This window comes from Manduca sexta, chromosome 4 (genome assembly GCF_014839805.1).
Source record: "Manduca sexta isolate Smith_Timp_Sample1 chromosome 4, JHU_Msex_v1.0, whole genome shotgun sequence".
Taxonomy (NCBI): Eukaryota; Metazoa; Arthropoda; class Insecta; order Lepidoptera; family Sphingidae; genus Manduca; species Manduca sexta.
The window spans coordinates 5,791,595-5,812,098 of NC_051118.1; the positions used below are offsets into that span (position 1 = coordinate 5,791,595).

General features: G+C 36.1%; 1 protein-coding gene across 5 annotated transcripts in view; it reads left to right on the plus strand.

The window, feature by feature from the left end:
* LOC115453125 (focal adhesion kinase 1) overlaps nucleotides 1-20,504 on the plus strand; it is a 244,513-nt gene that overhangs the window by 1,737 nt on the left and 222,272 nt on the right. For 3 of the 5 annotated variants that reach the window (XM_037441525.1, XM_037441534.1, XM_037441531.1), the window contains exon 1: nucleotides 12,530-12,771. The gene's annotated coding sequence lies outside the window, so the exon portion shown is untranslated. Of the gene's footprint in view, nucleotides 1-1,550; nucleotides 1,585-12,529; nucleotides 12,772-20,504 lie in introns of those variants that run through there. The other 2 variants (XM_037441537.1, XM_037441542.1) reach the window with 1 other exon arrangement.

Below are 20,504 nucleotides of genomic sequence, written 5' to 3' on the forward strand. Positions count from 1 at the left end.
TGAAGCTAAAAGCAACTCCTAGTAAATAATAATAATAAACAGCAGTTTAACATATAGGGATCTTTTTCTTAACATTTGAACACATATTTTTTTTCAGTTTAGTTTTAGGTATTTATTATTGTTGTTTTATGTGGAAAACACTAGTGAAAAGGGAATATTGATTTTTGAATTTTGATAAGATAGGTTATGTAGTGCAAAATATATTATATATTAAAAATTATATTTAGACATTTATTTTCATTAGGATACTACCATCACAAAAAAGTTATTTTATATTACTTTACATTATGTAGCTGGTAGCATTTTGATGTTTTGTTAAAAGCTGAGAACCTTTTTAAATCATAGCTCGAATTTTCTAATCCAGATTATAGCATTGTTACATGCATAGCTTGCAAAAATAATTTTCCCTTGCTGCCATAGTCGGAAAAAAGTTAATTAAGTCCAAAGAGGTAGAAATTAAAACTGTAAATAGTGTTCCATTTCGCCGGCATGTGATGCAGGCAGCTGCGGCGCTACCGGCATATCCCGCGGGACAAGGCTGCCGTTTACATAATCTTCTATTTTATACACTTGACGTAATATTATTTTTTTGTTGATCTGAATAAAGATTTACGTATAATTATGTGTGTTTTTTGTGTAATTTTTGAGTATTGGTTAAAGAAGGTTTTATAATTTTATTATATTAAATAGAATGTTATGTCGTCAATTTTATTGTTTTTAGTATTTATTGTTATAATACTGGATATATACTATTATTTTGTATGTATTTAAAGACAACATAATATTATTCTGATTGAAAATACGTTTAGTGAATCGCCGATAGATGGCTCTAGTTCATATGACTGCCATCAAAATAACTATTTCAGTTTTTATGGATATTTTGTAAGGAAGTAGTGGATAATTATTTTACTTACATTCCAATAAAGCCGAAGCTATGCATTGATTTTACGAAATATTTATCAAATGATAATGCTTGCTTCTAAAAAAAAAACCTTCACAATTTTTTTAATTTAGAATGGTTTAGTCTAACTCCGGTCTTCATAAATTTATTATATTTATAAGTTTCTGAATGCAACCCAAACGAAAAATGGGTTGTTACGTCATACCTGCAACAATTGTTCCGCATATAATTCACAAACAAACTAAGTTTAATTTCCGTCACATGGTGTTATAGTTGTGCGAATGCAGTCCACACTTCGGAAGAGCCGGCAGGCCGTCATTTCCGTTCACGTCTGGCGTAAATGGGCCACCGGGACGCGCCAGGCCGCCAGCACCAGGACTGGCATGTTTACCAGGCTTTTGGATTCTTGGATTTATTTTATTGGGAGCGTTGTAATTCTAATGTCGGATTGTAGTCGCTTTTAACAATTTCAGGATAGGAACGAATATAATCGTTTATGGTACGGATTTGTGGGAGCATACTGGGGTATATTACTTTGGGTTTGATCAAAAATGTGCCTTCATAATTGTAAATGAGCATGTCACATTTAATTCTCTCTTTTCGGTAAAAAAAATAATCGAATATACTACATACTATGTTTTTTTTTAAGGTGATTTTTCCGCAACACCGAGCTGATCGTCTTGGTAAGTATTTATTATAATATTTTATTATAATTCTCTTAATTATAAATATTTTTGTTTACATTTTAAAAATATATATGCATATAAAAGTATAAATAAAATGGATCACTCTCCGATGGCGAGGTTCAAGATGCAAGCCACCGGTGCTTAGGGATTCGAACTGAGGTATTTGGCAGCGGCCCCCTTGGCGACGCGCTTGCACAGGGCCATGCCGAAGAGCCATTGGCTGGTGTATGATCTTGGCTACAAAGTTGCGTCTTTGCAAATACTCGCCTTAGTAAGATAGGAATAACCAGAAATCACATTGATCGATTCACCAGGACGATGGCATGCACGACAGATGTCGACAGTATCGTACGTCATGATGTATTTCCTATAATTGTTTGTTGTGATAACTTCGTCAATCATTATTAATATAAAATGTAAATAATCCGCATCTATCTCTATGACAAATTTCGTCATCGTGTTCAAAACTAACAGTGCTGTGACGTCATAATGTTTGTATGTTTTTCAGTTTCATATTACTTTTAAAAGGCTTCTGTATTTTTTGATTTAACATAGCTTACAGCATAATAAAACTCGACAAATATAAATAAATGTAGTTTGAAGTGATATCAGCATGTTGTTTGTGCGCAAACACTCTCCAGATGACATCTGTCGACGATTAGCGTATTTTTATTTCTCAGTAAATACAGATTGTATAATAGCAGGCATTTAAACCTTCACAGAAACATTTTTAGTAGAACCGCTTTTTGTCTATGTTTAACAAGGAGGTTGAGATTCTAGCGAATAATTAGCAAGATGGACGGATTTAGGGAACGTATGGTGTGCCCCGCCCCTCTGAGTCGAGGAAGGAGTTAATAATCAAGTTTGTTTATTGTTTAGTAAAATATTAGGTTATGTTTTTTAATAATTTAAACGATAATTGTAAACTTCTTTAGCAATCCTTAACCAATAAATAAATATAATATTTTGTCGATGGCATTAACATTTTTTCATTTGGTAGAAGAATATTTTTAAAGTGAAGATTTTGGTGGATTAAACTTTAGAAAATTCGTGATAGGTGTAAAGAAAAGGATCATAATACTACGTGAATATGTCCTAGACTTTACGATATTATATGCTTCTTTCTAAACAAGTATAAAAACAACCATCATGTCAAAGACAGCACAATTCAATATTTATGACTTCACTAGCCCATATTATTTATTTATTATAAATTAATTTACACGGACAGTGAAACTTAATTAATAAACAATAATGTCAATATTAGACTACAGATATTAACAAATCACAGTATAGAATTAAAAGTGGATTTATGTACCCAATAAATGCCAGCCAAGGCCATGAATTCAGATTCGCTCTGATGGAAGATATCAGCAATAATGATTGCGTGAATTCGGCTAAATAGTCCGAATATCCAGGTATATTCGAACACAAGTTTCTGAGACTTATAAATTATCTTTGTCTAGGATACGTACTTTTTCACTTATAAAGCATTAAGAATACAGCGTAAAAATTATATTTCCTATAAAAGGCTAGCAATAATGTAGCCCTCTGTTATTCGATAATGACCCCCTATAAATGAAACATTGCCTGGATCCGGCCCACGCGTCCGACTAACCTATACCAGTTGTCAGCACTCGAGCACGCGCGTCGGAGAACTCTTTTCGCGGAGACGTACCGTCTCACTGATTACATGTTTGTGGTGAAGTAATAGTAGAGGGTAGTTTAATAGTATATTAGTGTCTGTCAGAGAAATAGTTTTACTTGTATATTGTATCACGCATTTCCCTTTTTAGGAATAGGCAGTGGTATTATACCCACATTTGGCCAGCTATGTTAGGCCTCTCGTAATATGTGGCGCGCGTCTTGCCAATAACTAAACACAATTCCAGATTCCGGTTTGATATTAAGCAGAAATCCCCAATTCGACTGCCCGACTCCGGAAATCGAACGCGAGACCCCAGCACTGCTGTCGTAATACAACTACACTACCAGGACACTAATGTTTATACCATTTGTAATTGATAATCGCGATATCCACTCATAAGAAGAAACGATTTAGCCATTTTGTCGAATTCGTCGCGGTTTCGTTCCGGACCGTGCGATGTGTCACCACATTGAGATTGCGAGATGAGTTGATAACGCGGGATTAGTGTGCGTCGATTCCATTTCTATGGGAAATGGGGATGACGACAATTGGGTCAATGGCGGGTAAAAAGAAATAGTCGGATGGAATTTAAAAATAACGGCCAATATTAGAATGAAATTCGAAAGAATTCGAAATTCGAATGCTTGTTCGGACATGCATAGGTTTATTGAAAAGACTCATTGGAGTATAGAAAGACATTATTTTGGTAAGTGATACGTGGAAGTGTGTCATCGAATTGCCCATTTTTGTCAAATTTTGGGTTAATAACAAAAAAAAAACTCAATATCACTGTCTGTTCAGGGGATGGAGCCCGAGACCACAACGGAGTAGTCTACCGTGAGACACTAATGGTATACCGCTATTTACGTTCTTAATTTATACTTACCTTAAATTTCTCTAAACATTTTATGTACAGTCAGGCACATATGTGCTTGAACAAATTCAAACCTCAAATCGCCTGTACACGTTCAGGTCAATTAAAAACATTATTTGTGTGAAGTAAAACTAAACCTCTTTTTATTTTTGTGAAGAAAGAATATAATATCAGCCCTCGGCCTCGGCCATATCGGCCTCCTCTACTACTGAGAGGGATTAGACCTTAGTCCACCACGCTGGCCTAGTGCGGATTGGTAGACTTCACACACGTTCGAAATTCCTATAGAGAACTTCTCGGATGTGCAGATTTCCTCACGATGTTTTCCTTCACCGTTAAAGCGAACAATAAATTCACAAAGAATACACACATGATTTTTTAGAAAAGTCAGAGGTGTGTGCCCTTGGGATTTGAACCTGCGGATATTCGTCTTGGCAGACCGTTCCACACCCAACTAGGCTATCGCCGCTTCTTCTCGAAGAAAGAATAGATTGTCTAGAACACAAAATACGATTTGATGTTTTGAATTTGTTAACTACTTGTGTGAGTAACTGTTCATAAAGGTTGTCCGTATGTCAACGGAACCGAATGACCAAAGACTAGAGAGCGAACTGACCATAAACAACCATTGACTATAACAAGAGTTTATAACGAAACTTTCCTCATCTGACAACACTTTTGGTCAATGTATTTAGAAATGTTGTTAATACAAACTTTCTAGGTCGAATGCCATAAGATAAGGCGGCGGTGGGACAGAATTATCTGATTGTGGTTTGGTTTCAGAACTTTGTTTCGTATCCGGCTGTATTTCGTTATAATTGACTTTGATGCATATTTCTCTATGTGTATGAATTGTTTTGCAGTTCATTATTGGCGTTAAAGGTAATCTAGGCCAATTTATTAACAAGTTATGCACAAGGAAAATGTATCCCATTGCCTTATGTATTTAAAGACTGAATTACGTAATGTATTACTTATGTCGAGATGTATATTTGTTTTAATAAGACGTACAAAACAGATAATACAATGTACTTGAAAATAAAATGTTTTGTTTGATTAAATTAAAATTGTAAATATTTATAATTACTTATAGTACATTGAACTTGGTAATACAGACTTGCAGTATAGAAGAAAAATAAACTTTAATTCACAAAAGTTTTTGTTTGCTTGAACGTTGTATTCTTTGGAACTTCCTGGATTCTGAAAGTTCTTTTACTTATTGAAACGTATATTTCTGAGTGTTACATTCCGTGTTTTATGCCGGAAACATAGTTACGGAGGTAAATTTTTATTTATTTGAAAATAATATAAATGCGAAAGTTTGTGAAAATGTTTGTTAGAAGTAAACGCAGAAACAGCTGAACGGATTTTAATGAAGTTTTGCGCTCGGATAGATCATATCCTGGATTAAAATATAGGCTACTTTTTATACCGATAATTTGCTCCCATGGTAAATTAAGAGTTTTTTTAATTACATTCTTGAAATAGATGGCGCTGGTGTCGTGCAAATGACGATATGGGTCGGTACAGGGTTTTAAGGACTTTTGTAGCGTGAAAGTCTCTTTACGTCTATTAATGCATATTATTTACAGCCGTTTTCAATAAACAATCTCAATCTCAACCTTCAATCCGATCCGAGAATGAACCGATTAAAATAACATTTTTAAGTATGCCAGAAAAACTTTGTTCTTATTGGTCTATTTTGAGATAGATCAAAAAAGCGATTGGGATAATTTCTGAAAATGCCGATTAGAAGTGACGTGTATAATCTAAAATAAATCAACAAAATGGACACAAATAACAATGTAAAGCACGTCACCGGAGTGAATTATAAGTATGACATAGTAATTATGTTTGCCATTACGGTAATAGCAGAACAGTTAGAAGACATACAATTTGCTAAACAATGGATGACTGTTCTTAGCGTACATTTCTCACGTTTTTATTGCAACTCAATTAATTCCCATACAAGAGTTAATAACAAAAGAATTTATGACGCATTACGGATAGCTGACCTGATAAAGGTGGAGTAATGTATTATGCAAAAGTCAATGGTTTAGTTCGAGGTTTATGAACTTAAGGAATACTTATATTTACGCGAATGTTAGACATTTATAATCTCCTATTCTTGGTTCTATAACGGATCACACATTCATCCTTTAAAAAGAAAACATGATCAGTAATATAGTCAATGAATGAGGATCCATCAAATTCAAGCTTGTAAGAAAGCAACGTTAAGAATTCCCGAGTAAATATTTGAAATTTCCGACGCCAGATAACGCGACAGGAACGCAGTTTGGTGCATGTCTTATCGAAACCACTTATAATGCAAAACAGCTGACGACAGAATTATGGTTGCTATTCACTGGTCTTTGCTATGGAGAGAAGCCGACTAGTAATTTTTCCGACTGTGTCCTTTCTGTTTATTTAATTAATTTCGTTGCGAAATGACAGATTAGTGTACCCGGGGACTAAGCTTCACAGTTTGGTGACAAAATGCGTGTCACAAACAATCTTACCTTTAGGAGTTGCAGTGGTAGGAATGAGGGCGGAAATAGTCTCTAATAGCTAATATTTTTGCGAATCACGGTGCTAATGGCCTTGGCCAATACGTGTGGACAACATAGGGATATTTGTGGTCATTGGTATTTGAGTATTGGTGCACATATTGGCGTAAGATCTGTTTGATGTCGATGTTTTAATATAGATAAAAAGTACAGGAGGTTTGTTGGTAGACTGATGATCACGGCCACACGTTGGCCATGAGTTTGCACAATGGCCAATGTGTAGAGGAGCCACTAAACTAATATCCCTAGTGCAACTTGCGTTTCTTAAGTCATCTGCAAAAAATTGCTGACAAATGAAACATGCCTGGTGATAAGTTATCATTGATAAGATTGAGTACAAGATTGTAAGGATTGTGTCAGAACTAGTTTTGAGTCAGCTGGGTTTTCGTTTGATAAAAGTATATTGAATGACAATAACAGATCTTTAAGCAAAGAATAATTATGTTAGATAGAATAAATGTGGTCGTTTATGTTTACTTTAGATAACCATGGGTATACTACATCTAGTATACGAAGTATAACTGTCTCACTTGGCGTACTATAGTTTGATGACGTCATCCTCTTCGCCTTCTGTTATCCTAGTCTTCGAAATCAATAGCCGTGATGCCGCTATGAGTCAGTACAACCAAATAATTGAGAATTCTTTACTGCAGCCCTTATCAGTAAGCGAAACCATGGGAGATTAAATATATCATAAAATTGGGTGAAGAGCGCATTGAAATACCATACTTTATTAATTCAAAGCTCTGTATGGTGTAATTTTACGAAGTTACCATTAGGCGATCGGCATGCTTATCTCATTCAGTTGCAATAAAAATAAATCGAAATGTCTGTTGATAGGCTCCTATCACATCACGGGACGAAATTGAGAAATGAAAATGATAAATATAATTATATGATAGATATAATGGAAAAAGTCGGTACACCAGTTGCGCCGCTGTCTACCCCTTCGGGGATAAAACGCGTGTTGTGTGCATGTGTGTGTGTGTGTGTGTGTATCGAAATGAGGTCAGCAAAACAAACAAACATAACAAAACAATGAGGTAAAGTTGCATGCGGATTTGCCTCATGCTGTCTATCGCTTCCCACGGCTGCGGTGCGCGGATGCGGAACGCGACCCGGCGAGCGTACGGTTTGACGGGTACGCTTTTGTGCGATTCCCGGATGGCACCGTTTTAAATTCCGCCGCATAATTTGCAATTGCGGTAAATGTTCGCGGAATTTAATTTGCGCGTATGCGTAAATAAACTGTCGGGGTTATTGTTTGTGTTATGGTTTTGATGATCGGTGATGTAACAGTTATTAGTAATAGTCATTGTTTAAGAGTAAAGTTATCCTGAATTATTTTTGTAGGCGCTTTAACAACTAATAAAGGCTCGTATCCGAAGTATAAGGACAATTTAAATTTTAGTTTGTATTATGTAATGAACTTATCGATATCTTCAGAATGCTGATTTCTGCTTAGTGCTTATATCTATGCCTGTGCCCATCTACTACTACTACTTCATATCTTTCTAAAATCAACAATAGATAATTTATTGGGAGTTGGTTTTTACTTTATATATATATGAACGAAAGCTTAATGATTTTAACCTCTGCAATGTAGAAAAGTGGCTATAGCCTAGGAGAGGAGTGGAACGGACTGCCGAGACCAAAGCCCGTTGGTTAAATTTAAAGATACGCTCATCACGCATACCACATGCTTTGTCAGTGAAGAAAACTTCGTGATGAAATCTACATACCTGAGAAGTTCTCTAATAGAAATTTGAGGGTGTGAAATGTGAAGTCTGCCAATCCGCATTAGGCCAACGTGGTGGATTCAGGCCTCATCCCTATCGGTAAAGGAGGCCCGTGCCTAGCAGTGGGGCAGTATATAATACAGGGCTGATATTATTATTATAGCGTAGAAATTCTCTATTTAGCATGTAACTAATGTATTCAAGATAACATTTCTTTTTTTGCATCATGTTTACTTAACGCATCAGTATACTGTTTAACTAGGATTTTACGGTTGTTTGTACTGGTTGCTTGTGTCATCTCTGCAAATAGAGAATATAAAATTATTAAGATATGTCATGGGGCTTAAATTGACTGCAACTTGGCTGGGCATTCCCCATATCACTTTATGTAGGTTGTCATAAGTTCAACATTACATTGTGGTTTGGACTTTAGATGATTGTTGTGATTAATTTTAATTGGCCTGTATTTATGACTAGCTTTTACCCGCGGTTTCTCCACATTATATATATATTTATACGTGCACGGTTAAGTGACTTTTCTGCCCCTGATGGTAGAATATGGGGTCCAATAGAATGTGGACTGAGGAGATGATTACTCCTCGTTAATCGACACAATTAAGCCGCCTTGCACTTTCACAGGCTGAACCCGGAACGCGACACACGTAGACCACTACCAGCCCTAGATAAAAATTCATAAAAACAATTCATATGCGCGCACACCACGCCTCATTACTGCTTTTGAAATTATTGCTCCACACAAGAAAGCCTACTATACTACATACTATTGTAGTCATATTTGTTATTACAAGTGTCAAAAAAAAAACATCATGTTCGCTATTCATTGGTATGGGACCGTGGTGAAGGGTCCGTATAATCCGACTCCTTCCGGATTCCTTTACGAAATTGATGCGATATGTAATTATCATAAGAACGATTTGCACACCATATTTATGCATATTAGTACCTATATGTGATGAGTTCCCTTTTGGAAAATTTCACCCTTCACCAATCATATTTTGAGACATAATTTAAAGTTTAAAATAAATTTATTGTGGCTCTCACTGCCCTAATTTTCGAGATAGCCCTTCGCAAGGCAATTGTGTCAACAATATGAGGTTTACACGCCTGTTGGGCCTTTATTGTATTAAAGTATGCTTGTGCTAGCTTTACACCATTGGAAGTACGGGAATACAATTTTAGCTAAACACAAAGTTTTTGATATGAATAACTTCGAATAAGTATTGCGGTGGTAATAGAAGAATGTAACTGGAGCCAGCCGTTCCGACTCGGTGCTACTGAGGAACGCACCTTCACTGTGCAACTGAAGCTGACATTACTTGCATTCGTTTTTTTTATTCAATGTAATGTAATTTAAGGAGTTTTAAATACTGTTTCAATGTTTTAGCTATGTTTGCAAATGTTTTCTGACGTATGTTGATGGTATTAAAGGTATAGGTGAAATTAATTTGGTCAGATTAACAATTGGATGAAAGATCGGTAATGAATATTATTTTATTAATGATTTATAAATATGATATCCGTCTTTGCGATGTTAATCTCTAATAATATTTTGTATAAAAGGAGACTTTATACTTTTAAATGAAATGTAACCAATACTTGTTAACAAAATATATTTTTTTCTTTTTTTTTTCAATCTCTCACAAGCCTTACAATTTTGAAGTTTAATATAACAAACATCAAAATCAGGGGCGTAGCTACCGCCGTATCAGTGTCAGTGATGATACGAGGTCCCGAGCTGTGGGGCCCCTCTTGGCCCATACCTACATTAAAACTAAGCAGGCGTCCAAAAGTTCGCACTGAACTGAAGGGCCCCCAACCAATTTTGATATAGGGCCTTTCTATGGCAAGCTACTGATCAAAATAGTTGCAATTGACAGAAATACTTTCAAGCATCTAGGATTCGTATCATCTATGCGGAAGAAATCAACACTAAGTGGCACTTTCTGTTGTCGATGTTGTTATTTTGGGCGTGTTTTACGTGGAAATGACAGTTTTGCTTTAAGAAAATGTTGTGGGTGGCACAGATCTGATGTACGCATGGTTGCCATAAATAAGAAGTTACGGAAAAATCTAGGACTTAATCTTTAACTGGAATATAGTCGAAAATGGGGGAAGATGGTCGGTATTAGAGGGATTATGATAGCGTAAAAGAGATTGGGAATTTCTTTGGCAACTCCTGATTTCATCGATTTATAATGAGTCATCAAAACAAACAAAACACACATCGCGTATTTATTCTCAAAGGGTAAGGTATGTAGAGGCGCAATCCGGGCACCCACTTTTCGCCAAGTGTTTTCCGTCCCATGACGTGATAGGGGGCGAGCCTATCGCCATATCGGGCACAAATTGCGGACCCCGGGCTGATAGTGAGTAGAGAAACGCAAATATCACTTTGCCCGACCCGGGATTTAAAACCAGGACCTCAAAACGCTGCTGTACCGCGCATGTAGTACAACTACGCCACCGTGGCAGTCATCAAATTGGTATAATATTTTTGAGTATCTTTTGCTAATCGATTTTAATACACAATTCCAGAATCTTCTAGATTTTTTTTTATTCGCAAACTCTACATTTATCATTCACGGGTGATTACGACTGGCTTGAAGATAGTTTTGACTGAATTTCGCCGTGGACTTTGTAGTCTTGAGAATGAAAGTTTGGATAATGCCGCATTATTTTCACTGGGCTTGTTTTTAAGTTTATCGTTGAAATTAATAAGCTGATGTAAAGATTGTTTAAAATTAAGTACTTTATCAAATTATGGTAATGTGAAGTTATCAGTGAAGTAAATTGTTAATTTTATTGGCCGTGAATTTGAGTAAGAAATTATTCATTACAGTATTTAATTCGTTGTCAATATTTCATTTTTGTGTATAAGTATTGAGGTCTGTTTAATTGCTCCTTTAAAAAAATAAATAGATGGTGGTAGGATATATTTTGTATCCCTCCGGATAGCGACCATTAACCGACCACCGTGTTGTGTTCCCGGATCAGGCTGTGTATACCCGGTTCCAACAGGCCGGCATAATTGTATCGACTGTCGAGGGCTAATCATCTCTCGTCATTCTATTGGAACCAATTTCACTTACCATCAGGTACAGTGGGGTCACTTTGTCGTGCTGGTATTAAAAAAAAATAGATCGTCCTGTTTTGTAGAATTCATTGGCTAGTGACGACTGCTAAGTTATCATATCTAGTGAAATTTAATGCTTTATAAATAGCAATGCGGGTACTAAAAATTCAAATGAGACGCGTTAACGTAGTTTCCTTGATTGTGTTGTGTGTGTAAGGTTAAATATTCCCGTCGTTATGATAGCGGGTTTGTGCTTAAATGGAAAGATTTCCGATATGGATAGTGTGAAGTGTGCGTGCTGGGCAAACTAGTTTCTAAAGAATCTAAGGTGACGTCTAAATACGGAGTCAGCCATTGAATTGGACCGTTCGAGCAAAAGTGACACTTCAATTGACATATTCAAAAATGGTAATTATTCGACATAATGTACCAAATGTTATCACATACGTACAGACCGACAATACCTTCAGATATTAAAAACCACCAAAACATCTCCATAAAGTAACAAAACCAGTAGTGGACAAATTATTTTTTACTGAACCCATTTGTATGAATTTATCGTTTCTTGTAAACATCCCACGGGTATCAATTTATAAAGCAACATTTTTGCACTCGTCCAACTTACGATTTAAAAAGGTTAAATTATGGTAAAAGCGGCCAATATTTTCGAACATTATTGCCTGTTTATTGCGCGTGCGGCGTCCGAGTGTTCGACATTTATGCCGTCGCCTAATGAAATCCGAGATGCCGATGTTGCACATGCAGATTTGCTTATTAAAATTATGTTTCGTTTCACAATCGATTCGTGGCGATTTTGGCGAATATTCACATCGGTCGTTTTGGTCACGGGAGCGGAGGCGGAAAGATCTGTCGTCCTGTTCCAGGAGCATCGATTTGCGTTCTGTGTTCGTGTCGGGCGAGTTTAGATCTTGTCGGTATGTGTTTAGGGCGGTTTTGTGTCGTGCGAGGTAGGGAGTTGGGTCGTTTGTGCGCCGGGCGGCAGCGAGCACGCGGCCGGCCGGCACCCGCAGTGCCACGCCGCTCGCCGGCTCCGCCGCCCGCGTCGCCACATCCCCCCATTCGGGAATATTCGGCTTCTGCCGTCGCGTTGCGGTAGCTTACGCCGATGCCTTCGGCATGCGTGCGCGAACACAGTGCTGTCCAAAATACGTATTTGTATAATGTGTGAAATTTTTTTATACGTTTCGTATTAAATGATCAGTGTTTAGTGATGTGATGGGAATGTAGAGTTTTGCGCTCTGGTTTGTTTGTTATTTTTTTAAAATAATTTCTACAACGGTGCGTATTTCCACAACAACGCCGAGACACGAATAAGTTTGTGGGTGGAAAAATGGATTTATATTACATCCCTAAGGAAAAACCGCTTCTGGGTGAAGTATACTTAACTCTAACTTAATTAATCAAAGTCTATCAAAACGTCTCAACATTTAATTATTTAAAAATCAATCCATAAAATTAATCTGCCGAAATTAATTTGCGGCGATGCGTAAATCCAAAACGAAGACTTTTGGTACAACAAAACAGCCGTCAAAACGTACGTATTCCGGCAGACGTTAAGTTCGATTATTTGTTCTACATATTAAATATCGTCGACTTCGGAATGATTGGGAGCAAATTGAGTGCGGCGCTCGGTGTGGTGTTTTGTTAATTAATTACTTATTTGATGTGGTATCGGGTGTTCGATGATTCACTCCAGCCTTCGCTGAATAAGGACGTCTGTCCTATATTGGAACTTGCGAAATTTATATTGCGCAATTATGCATTTATAGCTGGTTCTTTAATTACTGATGATATTAAAACTGAGAGGTTTTTGGACCGAAATAAATTTGAATTTCACGATTATTTAGGGCTTTTATAATTTAATTTTATATAATTTTAAGTAGACTAAATTTAATTACTATAAAAAAAATCTGAAAAGTCTGATTTTTAATATAAAGGTGTAGATATGGCATCCATATTGAACTTTGCTTTCAAAAACAGCTCATTATACTGACCATAGATAAACTGACATCCTTATAACAAATTAGGTTCAATGTGACGAAAGTAACACGACATATCTTTCTCATTATTATCGTATAGAATATTATATCGAACATTCTTGGCCGGCCGGCATAATTATGTCGACTGCTGAGGGGTAATCATCTGGTCAGTCGACATTCTATTGGACCCCACTCGACTTACCATCAGGTGCAGTGAGGTCACATTGACGTGTACGTCTAAAAAAGACATTAAAAATCAACAGATTCTGACACGATAAGACCTATTGTACTAATTGGCTCTATTTTAGCTTGCCAGTCGCAAACTATGATGTATGTGCAACTTTTTATTATAAAATATTGAATGTAACAGATAACACGTGACCGAGTTCACTACGGTGCCTGCCGTGCCGACTGCCTCGGTGGCGTAGTTGTACTGCATGCGCGGTACGGCAGCGCTCTGAGGTCCTGGGTTCAAATCCCAGGTCGGGCAAAGTGATATTTGGGTTTTTCTGCTCAGTATCAGCCCGGAGTCTGGAATTTGTGCCCGATATGGCGATAGGCTCGCCCCCTATCACATCATGGGACGGAACACAGTTGGCGAAAAGTGGGTGCCATGGTTGCGCCTCTGCATACCCCTTCGGGGATAAAATGCGTGATGTTGTGTGTGTGTGTGTGAGTTCACTACGGCTAAATGCATGTGACGTTAAAAAAACAGTTATTCAAATAGTTGTCCATAATTCTGTCCACTTTGCTCACAGACCGATGCGTAGTTATGTAAACTTTGTAACATAGGCACTTTGCATTTACGGTACACCTGGTCATCTCCATCGTGGGTTTATGACAGTATTTGTATAATGATTTCTTATGTTTACGCGAATGTTGGACATTTAAATACTATTTTTTGGATTTTATCGTGGTTTTTTATAATATATTTTTTCCCGATGTTTCGGAGACTACAACCTACATGGCCATATCGTAATAAAAAAATCAAAAAAACGATAAAATCCAATAAATAGTTGTATTTAATGACAATATTTGTGTTTGATACGAAGGGAACACTTTCTTAGATCTTAGTTCATTTCAATAATAGTCACTATTACTAGAATCGGTATCGCGAAAATGGAATATTGCAATATCTACCGATACTTTTCAAGAAACTAGAACATTTTGCTATTCTTAATATTCAGTTTAATTATTTTTCAAAGATACAGTAAAGTCGACTCAAATTATGATTTGCTTTCAACTGATATTTCTACGTGATTTCTTGGAGCGTCCATGGTGTGCTAATGATCATGCCTGAATGCCAATCCTTGCAGGTTGGCTGTAAGTTGATTATGATTATCATTGATTACCATGCACTACTTAAAAAAAGAATATTCAGATTACCACTTCCGAGAACGAGAACCGTTTTTGGACGTAGATTTGGAGAATACCTCAGAGCACACACATACAACTCGGTACTAAAACACTGCGACTTGAAAGGCATCTCGGGTCCAGAAACCAGATCAAAGGTGTCAAATTGGTTGCAAACTTTAGACTACATAGACACTGAAAATATATTATTAAATACTAGTAATTAATGCCAGTTAAGGTCTTTAAAAACGTTGTTAAAATTTTATATATAAAACAGGTATTAAAATAATTTTCATAAGTAGGTATATATCCATATTTGTTGTATTTTTTATTTATATAAACATACATATAAAATTATATTATATATTACTGTCAATACAAAGTTGAGCAAGCACATAATAATATTATTTAGTACATAAGTTAGAATATAAGTTATAGATTTGTTACTAAACTTAATAGTATATTTATTTATATTGATAAATATAATAAAGAACTACTGTAATAGAAACTCATAATATTAAGACTAAACTAAGATGTAAAACTGTTCTGGTCTCCAAGATACAGGCATCGCCTAGTTTGGGGCCCCCTGTTAATTAAAGTTTAAAAATTCAGTGTAAGCACAAACAATTTTAGCATGTGAATAATATTATGTTGTCGTTTACTGTTGTGCCAAATAAAGGTTTTATTCTTATTATTATCCGTCTACTGGTTATTGACTCAGGCCAGGTCGTCTGACTGTTTCCAACTAAGATTTCTTTTTCGCTGGAATTTCTTGAGGTATACAGTTGAAATCAATATCAAATATTGAGGACCAGAGGCGGCTCTAGTCCATGTGCCGCCCGAGTGCAATCAATAGAGTCTGCAATCTGATTTTAGGGCATCCTATGTTACTCATGCCAGACTTCAATGTTCACTGCTGTCCAGAAACAAGTTCTCTTCAACATTCTAAATTTATGAATCTTCTTTCATCTGGTGTTGTATTATTTCATCTATTATAGTTTAGAGGGTAATCTTTTAAGGCTAGATTTCCATTTTATTCATATTTTTTACTGAGCCAATCGTATCTTCCTTGACGTCAATTGTGCAAGGTTCAATAAACTATTTGCCAACGATTTAAAAATTTCGTAAAAATCATTCTAAGACAATAAAATGACCGTGAAATATGATTCAATTTTCTTTGACATCAAACTTTAAATATTAAAATATGGCAGAGGAGTGATATGTGGGAGGGAGATGATTACGCCAATTACCTCCCGACCTCTCGTTTTGTCAATAAGAGGTTCAACGTCACTCCGGAGTCGTTAACCTGAGTACAACGTGTTATTATTGTTTATCGAATTGATGTAATTATGCGGAATTTCTTTTTTTATTATTTTTGATCGAGTTCTTGCCAATTACGTCCAAGGTAATTTGTATTAGTGTTCTATTTAATGATACCTGAGCTAGATTGGATATCTTCTCGTAGATAATATTTTATACAGTTATATTAGGTAAGCTTAATTTCGTTTACAGTTTTATTTAGTGTGCGTACTAATTTCGCTGTAATTTGCATGATAATTTCCGTGTTAACAATAACGCTGTAGTTTAAAGACACCCTTTATATTACTGAAGGGGTTGGCAGAGGCGCATCTGATGTAATAAATTTTATCCGTGTCTATTCCGTTCCATGATGTAATAGGTGGTGAGCTTATCGTCATATTGAGCACTAATTCTAGATTTCGGGGTGATACTGACATGTAACTACAGCATAAATATAGTTTTTTTTTTTTTGGATAAAAGGGCAGAATTATATATTCTTCAGCCGTTGGAAGTCTACTACTGAGCATAGATCCTTTAATGAACTATGGAGAGGGTTATTAGTGTTGCTCTACCTGATAAAGTCAGAGATGTAAAGATCCGCAGAAGAAAGAAAGTCGCCGGTATAGACCATCAGACTACCAAGCAAAGAATTAGATTTTACAGAAGACTAGCTTTTGCCCGCGGCTCCGTCCGTTCGAAAAAGTATTTACACTCAGAAGTAAGCTTTCTAAAAGTGAAAATTCAAAATCGGTTTAGTAGTTCCTCAGTTTAGCGTGTTCAAACAAACAAACTCATCAGCTTTATAATATTAAGATAGAATTATTTAAAATGTGGAACGATTTATTGAAACTGTCTGATGGAACATAATATTTTCCTCAACTTATCGCCTTCGTATTATTGTGAAATAATTCTTCATGCATTTATCCCGTATGGTCTATGTATTGTGGGTCGCCACGTCTAAATATAGACGATGTAACTGTACCTCGGTGTGGGGACGTGGTGGGTCAGTTGGTGAATTGTTTGACCTCTGTGTTTTTGTTTTTGTTAAGTTAGTATGAGGTGCCCGTGCCTTCATCCGATCGTGGAGCCTTTATAGCTATAACACCTAAAACAGTGATTCATAGACTTGTACGACGTCAGTGTCATAATCATCATCATCATCATCAGCCTATATCTTTGTCCACTGCTGGACATAGGCCTCCTCCAATATGCGCCATTTTACCCTGTCTTCGGCCTGTCGCATCCAGTTCTTACCAGCGACCTTTCGCAGATCGTCACTCCACCTAGCTGGAGGGCGTACTACACTACTTTTGCCGAGCCGTGGTCTCCATTCAACAACTCGTTTAGCCCACGTCAGTGCCATCTATTAAAAATTATATTATATCCCATGGGAGAGAATTATCGGGATAATAAGTAGCCTATACCTTAATCCAGGATATGATCTACACGTGTGTCAAATTTCATCGAAATCCTTTCAGCTGTTTCTGCGTTTACTTCTAACAAACATCCAATCATTTAAAGATTTTTACAAATATTCGCACTTATAATATTAGTACTTACATGTTGTCGGGTTCCCTTTCAAAAATTATCATCCTTCGTCACTGCCCTAGTCACTATGTTTGCTTGCACATTGCTGTCTTAGTCAGAAACATAGAAGGCCGTGTTTTTAACTTATACGTATATACTTTTACGAGGTTCTATGGTAGTTTGCATAATGGCATATACTATACGACATATCCCCTCAATTGTTATTCAGTTCAGTGGATCAAGTCGCCGGCAATTTGTAACGAAAATACATTTCGACGATGTTTATTCGGCGTTATAGTACTTGAGTATTTTAGGGCACATTCGTAGAATATGGAAAGAGTTTTTGTACACTATAAATAATGTGAATTGGGTATAAACACAGTCTCGAGTGTTTGTATGGAAGAATACTGTTAGAAACTTCTAGATCTTGGAATAGGTACACGGATTGGATTGACTTAAAACGGGACATAATATACTATACATAAATAGGAATTCCTATTTCCTTTGGTCACGCCATAACTTGATAATGATTTAACCTATTAATCAGCTTTTTTTAAGTTTTGTAATACTTTGTGGAAGTTTTTATGGAATGAAAAATTTACAAATTTATTTAAGGAATTGGAAAATTTGAGAAATCTTTACTATTTTAACTTCGCGCGTTTGATGAATGTGAAATTTGAAATATCAGTTCAGTTTCCAAAATGGTTTTGAGCAGAAACTAAACGAAAAGCCGTTCGTTCTCTTGTTCAAATTCAATATTCATAGCTAAGACAGGACGTCTGTCGAGTCAGTTAGTAGCTGATGTTACACAATGGTCTTAGCTATTACTGACTTAGCCCACCCCTTTACCTCTAGAGGGTTAAGCAAAGACGCAAGTAGTTCATCGACATTTTCCAAACCTTATATCTGTGCGAATGAGGTGAAATCTATTGCTAGAATTCCGGACAACTAATTTCTTTCGAATCGAGTCGAAAATAGTTACTTGAACTTTTAAGTTTAAGTAACTATTACTTTAAACCTTACACAATCCAATGTAATCCAATGGGTAATGCGTATAAAGGATTTAATGACGTATGCCGCCTTCAGGTTTAATAGGCCGGCATAATTTTAGCGACTGTCGAGGGGTAATCCTCTTAATCATCTCTCATCAGTTGACATTCTATTGGACCGCACTCCACTTACCAAATAATAAAAAAAATACGTTCCTGAAGTCGACACGTCTTCACATCAAATTTGATATCAGCCAGCATCTAAGTATTCATTTCCTTTTTACGTATCTTGTAAACCATTTTCCTCGTCCTTAAATCTTTTGACTTATTTAATACACTGTTCATTAAAGGACAAGTCTTTGTTTAATCTTGGGTAGTTATCCTTTAGTCTTCATTTCTGTCACTAGTTATATATTAATTACATAATGCATACAATAACTTCAAAAATAACGTAGGTTTGATACATAAATACGAATGGTATACCAATAATTCTAAAAGATCGTTGACAAAGTCATTAGTAATACACGTAAAGAAATCTATACTAATATTATAATGCTGAAGAGTTTGTTTGTTTGAAAGTGCCAACCGCAGGTACCACTAGCTAGGAACTACTACTAACTAGGATTTTGATTTTTTTTCCACTATTAGAAGCTACATTACTCCTGAGTGTTATAGGTTACTATATATCTCGGAAAAACTTTTCAAAAGGGCATAGCTACAGGCAAAACCTAGTCTTAAATAGATCTTCATTATCCACATCTAATAATATTTACAGACAAAGATCGGACGAGATTATATTTTTAATAGCCCTTCAAACTTCCTAAGCAAGTTCATTCTCATTATTTAACTAGATTAGACGGCACATGCGCACTCCCCAGCGAAGAGTCGATAACCTCGGGCTATTCATTGCTGTGTTTACATCTTACCAAAATTTACGATGTACGATAACCGATTTGTACAAGTAATTGTTTTAATTGTGCGAGATGATGATATCTTGGTTTGTAATCGGCGAATTTTAGAAAATTTATTATCAAGTATTTTTGTTATTGCTTTGAATGACGAGACAAGCTTGCCGTTCGCCTGGTGGTAAGCGATACGACCGCCCATGAAGAATGTCTCTGGATAATTTTAAAATCGGTAGATAAGACATACTTGTTAAATTATAACCAGACTGAATATAAAAATGAAACATTGACTTGCAATTTTAGCGAGAGAGTTGTCATATTTAATTTGTTTATATTTCATCCATTTTGGTTAGACATAATTCCGAATTGCAATTACACCCGTTATAGCAATTTGTTTCCTGTCAACGTGAATATTAATTTGCAATGTGTTTGCAACTTTGTTTCACGAAGCGTGAAGAATCGGTTATGATAGATAAGCGTAGGAAACATCTTTCCTGTGGACGTTTATTAAATCGATTATACATTGACTTTTAATGTTAACGTTGCTTTTGATTATGTTAAAATTTTATTTATGTATCACGTTGTCATATCAATCATATAATTTATAAATAAACCTTTGTGGGCAGTTACATGCCATCTGTACATAGTTAGTCAAGGCTTTTTTGTGGCTGCACGCGGCGCTCTCAAAGGAAATTTCGCAAATATCGAAAAAATTGACACTAATATGTTCAAGAAGAGGGGGGGAGGGGTACAAATACTATGGGTTTACAGCTTCCGAGAATTAGAGTGCTACCAAAAAAGGAATTGGCAAAAATAGGTCTGGTTATAGTGATTATTAACAATATCACTGCAAAATAGTAAATGTGTCATGCTCTTATGGATATACAAACATACCAATTTTGATGAAATTTGTCAAAAAACA